This window comes from Humulus lupulus, chromosome 4, assembly GCF_963169125.1.
Source record: "Humulus lupulus chromosome 4, drHumLupu1.1, whole genome shotgun sequence".
Taxonomy (NCBI): domain Eukaryota; kingdom Viridiplantae; phylum Streptophyta; class Magnoliopsida; order Rosales; family Cannabaceae; genus Humulus; species Humulus lupulus.
Genome location: NC_084796.1, coordinates 171,930,289 through 171,937,387, shown reverse-complemented (window position 1 = coordinate 171,937,387; position 7,099 = coordinate 171,930,289). Strand labels below are relative to the sequence as shown.

Genomic DNA, 7,099 nt, shown 5'->3' with positions numbered 1-7,099 from the left:
TAGGCAAAGAACCTTGTGGCCTATTTTTCAGATCATTAGCCAGGTGCCCCAACTGAATTTCTAGATTACGAAGAGACGCTGCTTGGCTCTGAATCACAGCATCATTCTTTGCCATATAATCCCTCATTAAACTCTCCAAAGAACTAGATTGAGAGCCTTGAGATTGGTGAGGTTGCTAAGCCCTTGGCTGTTGAGAACAACCTGGCGGAACTGACTGTTTCCCTTGTGCTGGCGCTCCACTTGAACTTGCTCCTTGACCACCCCATGACAGATTCGGATGCTGCCTCCATGCTGGGTTATAAGAATTTGAGTATGGGTTGTTGTTGCGGTTGAAAGTCTGGTTACCCACAGAACAAACTGCAGCTGGATTTCAAGGACAGTTCTCAAACGTGTGCCCATCTCCACAATAAACACATGAGATGTCTCCACTTTGAATGGCAGCAGCTGGCTGAATGTTTCCTCCCAAACTCAGATTCTTTAAAATGTTGGTCATTGAGGCCATTTGAGCTGTTAAAGCCGTTAAGGCATCTACTTCAAGAACTCACGCCACCTTTCTACTTGTAGGAGCTCTAGTGTTGGACCATTGATAATTGTTGCTTGGAATTCTTTCCAAAATCTCAAATGCTTCGTTGTAAGACTTGGAAAGAATGGCACCATTGGCTGAGGCGTCTAATACCATCTAAGAGGCTGCATTGAGACCATTGTAGAACGTCTCCATTTGTATACAATGTGGTATGCCGTGGTGTGGACATTTTCTCAAGAGCTCTTTAAATCTTTCCCACGCATCACTAGTGGACTCGTCTTCAAGCTGCTGAAAAGACATAATTTCGCTTCTGAACTTTGCATTTCTGGTGGGAGGGAAGTATTTTCTTAGAAATTTCTCAGCCCAGTCATTCCAATTTGTAACGGAATCGGGAGGAAGGGTGTTGAGCCATGATCTAGCTCGGTCCCTTAAAGAGAACGGGAATAACTTCAGCCTTAACGCCTCTTCACTTACTCCTTGAAGCTTAAAAGAATCGCTCACCTCCAATAATGAACGAAGGTGGAGATGAGGATCTTCCGTCGGCATCCCACTAAACTGCCCCACGGTTTGGAGCATTTGAAACATAACTGGCTTGAGCTCAAACTGAGGTGCTTGTATTTCGGGCCTCACAATGCCTGGATTGAGCTCATTAAACATGGGTACAGCGTATTCCCGTATTGCTCTGGCTCTATCATCTGCCAAAACAATAGGATTAATTACATTCTGGGCATCCCCTTCGTCATCAACATGTTCAGCCATAGTGCCTCGGCTTTTAGCCTTTTGAGCCTTTCTCCTTTTTCTGAAAGTACGTTCAATCTCGAGGTCAATAGGAGCAAGTTCAAAGTCGTCTTGTTTGTGCATGCACTAGATGAAACCTGAAAGTATACAGCCAGAACAGACAGATTTAAAAACAAACAGAAATAAATTGCAAAATAGCTGATAATACAAAATTTTAATTTTCAATCCCTGGCAACGGCGCCAAAAACTTGTTGTGAAAATTGAAGCAATTAAAATGTGCAAGTGTACACAGTCGGCAACAAGTAATATAGTGATAAGTGAGTATCGTCTCCACAGGGATTTCAAATTAAACAATTGCAAAATCAACTAGATAACAATTTAAAAATCAAAGGAAACAGAATTATGAAAATAAATGGAATATGAATCTGAATTTAAATGGGTACAAGTAATTTCAATTAAAATAAAACTAAGATCTCAGAAGAATTTAATTCAAGAAAAATATATGTGAATAAGTAGATCTGGATGGCTATTTCCCCCTATGTTAATCTGCCCAGTTGTTATAGCAATCGTTCAGCAATTATGCACAGAGTTAACAGATTTCACAATACGCCAATAAGCTTTTTCCAAAACCCACTGATATAATCCCACAACTTAATTCAACACATTCCTATATTAAATCAGGTTGAAAAACACGCATTTAATCACCAAATCTCAGGTTATACAAGGTAGCAAAATATTCCTATTTCACTACTAAGAACTACCTAAACATGGCATTTCTCTTGCATCATTCAAGTTGATTCCTCTAGACAGATTCTTTCCAAAATCAGATCTAGCTAGTTTAATTGTTAGTTATGGCCAGTAATCAACAATCATTAATCATTAATTTCACTTGAATGAACAAAGGCAAATTACTAAACTCATGCATTGCATTAATACTTCATCACATAGGATTCATAGCCACCCAAATCTCAAGGTGATTAGTTCATGTCTAAAATCAAGGTTACAAACCCAGGTAAAATTAATTCATCCATAGTAACACAGTTCATAGATTAGACAAATAAGTGTATACACTACAAAATGAGGAGTGTAGAAGAAAGAGATAGTAGCAAGTCTTGTGCTAAGACCTCTTCCTAGCCGTGAGCTTCTTGACCTTCCTCTTCTGCGTATATCTCTCTGTTTTTCACTATTTTTCTCTGTACTCTCCTTCTGAATTTAATGGTCCGTTGATAAAAATGGTACCCCCCTACTATTTCGGCTGGGTCTCCTCTTAGGGTACTATCCCTTACCCTAATTAGAAAGCCCATTTCCATCTTTGGTCCATTTCTTCTTGCCACCTCAGCCAGCTGACTTCATTCATTAAAATGGGTGCCACATAGGTGCTGAGGTAATTACTTAAGTTCAGTTGGTTTTTGTCCACGTCATCCTTCTTTTCCCAGAATTGTTACGAGTCTGGCCTACAGCATCCGAGCAGCAATGCTCCCTTTCTGTCCCCTTTGTCTTTTGATTCCTTTAATTCCCCTTGGCGCTATGAAGGTTCCTTTCCTGAATGACAAAACACACAAATTTACATAAATATTTATAATTACTAACAACAACTCACAGACTCTTAAATGGACTCACTACTTAAAACATAAAGGTAAAAGTTGAACAAATTTACAATTAACACACTTTCATCACTCTTTTCAACCTAAAAGACAAGTTCAAAGATCCTAAAAATAACTCTAAATCATAGAGTTATCAAGGCCCTATCAGTATTACATGCTCCTTATTAATCAAACAGATAACATTAATCATGCTTCTTTCCAATCACTTAAGTAAAGAAACATGTATACACAATTACCAAACCCTGAGTCGAGCTTGTCTTTAGCGACGAATGTACATGTCCAGCCACTCTTCAGGAACCCTTAAACCTAGGACGCTCTAATACCAAGTTGCAACACCCTGGATCACCAAGGTCATTACACTGTGTGATTATAAAGGTGCAAGACTTGATAATCAGGTCATATAGGGGAAAACGTGACCCTAAAGTCGTAATTAGGTTAGGGTTAAAATATTTTGGTCATAAACAGGAAATTTCTCATCAAAATAAACATTTAATACATGGGATCCCAAAATAGGTTTTAAAGGACAGTTTACAAAATTTCAAAGTTTATGTACAACCACAAGCCACTCTAATGGCAAAATAGGCACTTTAGGTTCTTCTGTCCCTGTACCTTCCCTCGGCCGTGGCAGGGAATCAACTGACTATGTATATTCCGCCCCCAGAGCTCTCCAAATTAGGGTTGGTCAAGCTTACCCTTGCATTTACCTGCACCAGGAAGCACCCCTGAGCCAAGGCCCAGCAAGAAAGCCCAATTACAGAGCATAATCAATAATTAATAGTCAGATAATTCACAAATCATCTATTAGATACTCAGCAGACAACATTGTTCACATAATCAGTGATATCAATCTACAAACCTATAATCAATCATCTAGGAAATAACACATTCCATAATCATAATATTAATAACAATAAACATATCATGCAATATCCAGGGTCGACGCCCTTAGGCCGCACCCTCTGTTGATCCCACTGACTCCGGCTCACTTAGGGCGAGCCTAGTGATTGTATAGTTAACCTCAGTTACTAGTGGCATCACGACTCCTCAAATCTAGTCCAAGTCATGGCGGTGACATCATGAGTTTGTTGTTCTAATTCCCACCAGATTCTAGCATTCTTTTTTAGAAGAGAAGAAACGCAGGATATGTGATCCGCATTGCCGAGGTTCATGTCTGCTCGAATAGGCTCTACATTCCTGACCTATTCTTTGACCTCAAAGGGATCGATTATCCCTTCAAATTTTGGAGCGTGCTACTTACAGAAACGCTCGTAGACTAGCTCTATGTATTGGGCTTGATAGGGCGCGTAGTTCACTATCGACCATCCCCCATATGGAACTACTTTCTCGAGTGCTTGAGCCGCTGGCTGAGGCTGTGGCTGAGTCTGAGGCTACGACTGAGCCTGTTGTCGTTGTTGCTGCAGCAGTTCTTCCAGTTGTTGACGTAGATGGATAATTTCAGTGGTATTGTCCACTGGAGGTATTGCATTTCTATTTGCAGCTGCATTGGTAGCACGCATTCCCCTTCTTCGGACTGGAGGGGCTTCGTTAGTTTCGTTGGCGGCGCTAGAGGCAATACCGTTTGTGCGTGCAGACCTTCGTAGCGACATCTTCAGCAAAGTTCTAACAGTCGAGAAAAACATGTTAGAACTTACCCTAATAGGCTCTAACGCAAAACTTAATCTAAGAAAACATAACTCGGACCTATCAATTATGATTTCTTATGAAAAATTATGTAAGCTTTCTTTATAATTAAGGTGTGTTTCTATACTTAGAAAAATAAGCCATCTTTATTATTTTCTAAGTCTGTTTCTAACCATCCTATATGACTTAATTCTCAGGCTCGAAACTCGTCACTATTCCAAAGTTCACCATATTGAGGGAGGGTTGGGATCTCTAAAATAGTTCCCACTACTATGGTCCCCTAAACTTTTAATACAGAACCTGGTCCATTGATTTGTATCCACCCTCACCGAATTCAGTCATTATTTATTTATTCTAAATTTATTATGATTGTAAAAAAATCCAAACTCATACATGTCATTCAAAAATAACAACTTTATTTATTTGGTACAGTACGGAATACAAAAAAATGGTATGGGATCCCATTGTTAAAAAGATAAACATAAAGAAAACATAATCTTTAATTAATTGTCCAAAACTATATGCAGAAAATAAATACATAAATTGAAAGACTTAAAATAACTCCATCATCAATCTTCCAACAGTCCATTCAATTAGTCCATCCCTAATACACATGCCAAGCTCCCACGAATCCATCCCGCCTTTCAAGTTCATTTTCCTGCACCATCTAAAATAAAAGGAATGAACCTAATGCCCAAACAGGAAAATCTACTAAAAATATATATCATATATCATATGACTATATCATAAATAATATAATGTAAAAACGTATATCATATAGGACTACAATATTAATGGCCATTATTAACTCATTACCGTAGCATGTGATAAAACCATCTAGGTCCTCAGTGTACTAATCGAGGTAGGTTAGATTACAAGGTAGTAGATGATAACTCATCTAGGTCCTTAGTCTACTAATCGAGGTAGGGTAAATCATAACTCTAAACCACGATAATGATAAAAATCTTGGGGTTAGCTATCTAATCAACTATAAGCTCCAAGCAACCAAAAACATATTCACACATATATACATAGCACATAACATATCATATCATAACACATATAATCAAACATATTTTCCTTACCAAAAACCAAGATATTAGAGACAAGAATGGGATGGAAAACACCTAAAATCAACAATAAGGATCATGAGTTTCTAAAGAAATGGAGATGAAAAAGAGATCTACACCATCAAGATAGAAACTTACAGAAGAACCTTAAGTTTCAAGAACTTAAATACCAAACCAAGAAGCCATAAAATCAAGTTAGTATCTGAAAGAAAATTAATGAACTTTGATGGACTAAATGTGAGGATAAGAATACCTTTAATGGACTAGAACATTGATCTACACCTCAATACCAAAATAACACTCTATCTTACTTCCCAAGTGTTTAGAAAAGCTTAGATTGAAAAAGCTTTTATCCAAAGACCCTAGTGTTTTCTCTCTAGAATAAACTTAGCAGCTTGGAGCCTCTTAAGAATGCTTAAATAATGAATGAAATGGTTGAGTACTATGTCCTATTTATAGTGTTCAAGGAGTGAAACTAACCCCTTTTAAAATAAATAAATAAATGAATAATACTTGAATAAATTTGAATTTCTTGTTCAACAGATGCCGACAACTTGGTCAAAAATGTTCAAGAGCAAGTCCAAGTGGTTGGCTGTTTCTAATATAAATCCACAAAGTTTAAAAAAAATGGCTCTAAGAGCCGATATATCGCCTACCCTAGGTGATATATCGCCCCTGCCTATGCCTCAAGCTTTCGTGGTTTTGCTCGTGCAAAATTGACATGTTTTCCGTATCTTTCGTAGGTGATGTATCGGCCCTATAGCTGCGATATCAACATACGATGATATTTTATACACGTTTTTGCACACTTTCAGCATATTTGAAGTTTGTTAAAACAACTTTGACTGAGTAAAACGTAATCCTAACAGCTGCTGGAAGGTTCTAGAGCTTCTAGATCTATCTTTTATTAATTTATTCATTTAAAATGCTTACATCCTCAATAACACATGCTTGTCACAAGTGTCACGTTCTTATTAGTTCTTAGGTTATAATAAATAATATTTCTAGAACCAACAATATTAATCAAACCTTGTGTTATAATTAATATATCTAAACTGTAGGTTAAACTTATAATATCCATAACTTTTTCTATGTGTTTCTGAAAAAATCCTAGCCTGAACCAATACCCACTAAAAATAAAATACTACAAGTTACTACTATCTACTACTACTACTACTACTACTATTACTACTACTACTACTACTACTACTACTGCTGCTGCTACTACTACTACTACTAGTAGTAGTAGTACTAGTACTATATAGTTAGGTAAAAATCTGATATGCTTCAGCTACTCAATCTCATATTTTCACTTCAAATTTAGTGAAAACCGTTAAGTACTTTGCACCTCAACGTATAAACATCTTAGCCATTATATTTAACCAATCTTAAAAAGAACCCACAGTTCCTAAAACGGAAGCTCCAGTGCATCGTAATAGTGGGACGATTGCGCGACAACCTGTTCACTATGAACACAAAGCAGATGTCCTTGTGTCAGACAGAGATAAGGACGATTCATTAAC

The 7,099-nt window shown here is 37.5% G+C and overlaps 1 non-coding gene across 1 annotated transcript; it reads left to right on the top strand.

Annotated features, from left to right (window-relative positions):
- The first annotated feature begins 734 nt into the window (after window positions 1-734).
- Window positions 735-841, top strand: LOC133833623 (small nucleolar RNA R71). Its single transcript, XR_009892993.1, has one exon. It is a non-coding gene; the product is annotated as a small nucleolar RNA R71 (small nucleolar RNA).
- Window positions 842-7,099: the final 6,258 nt, after the last annotated feature.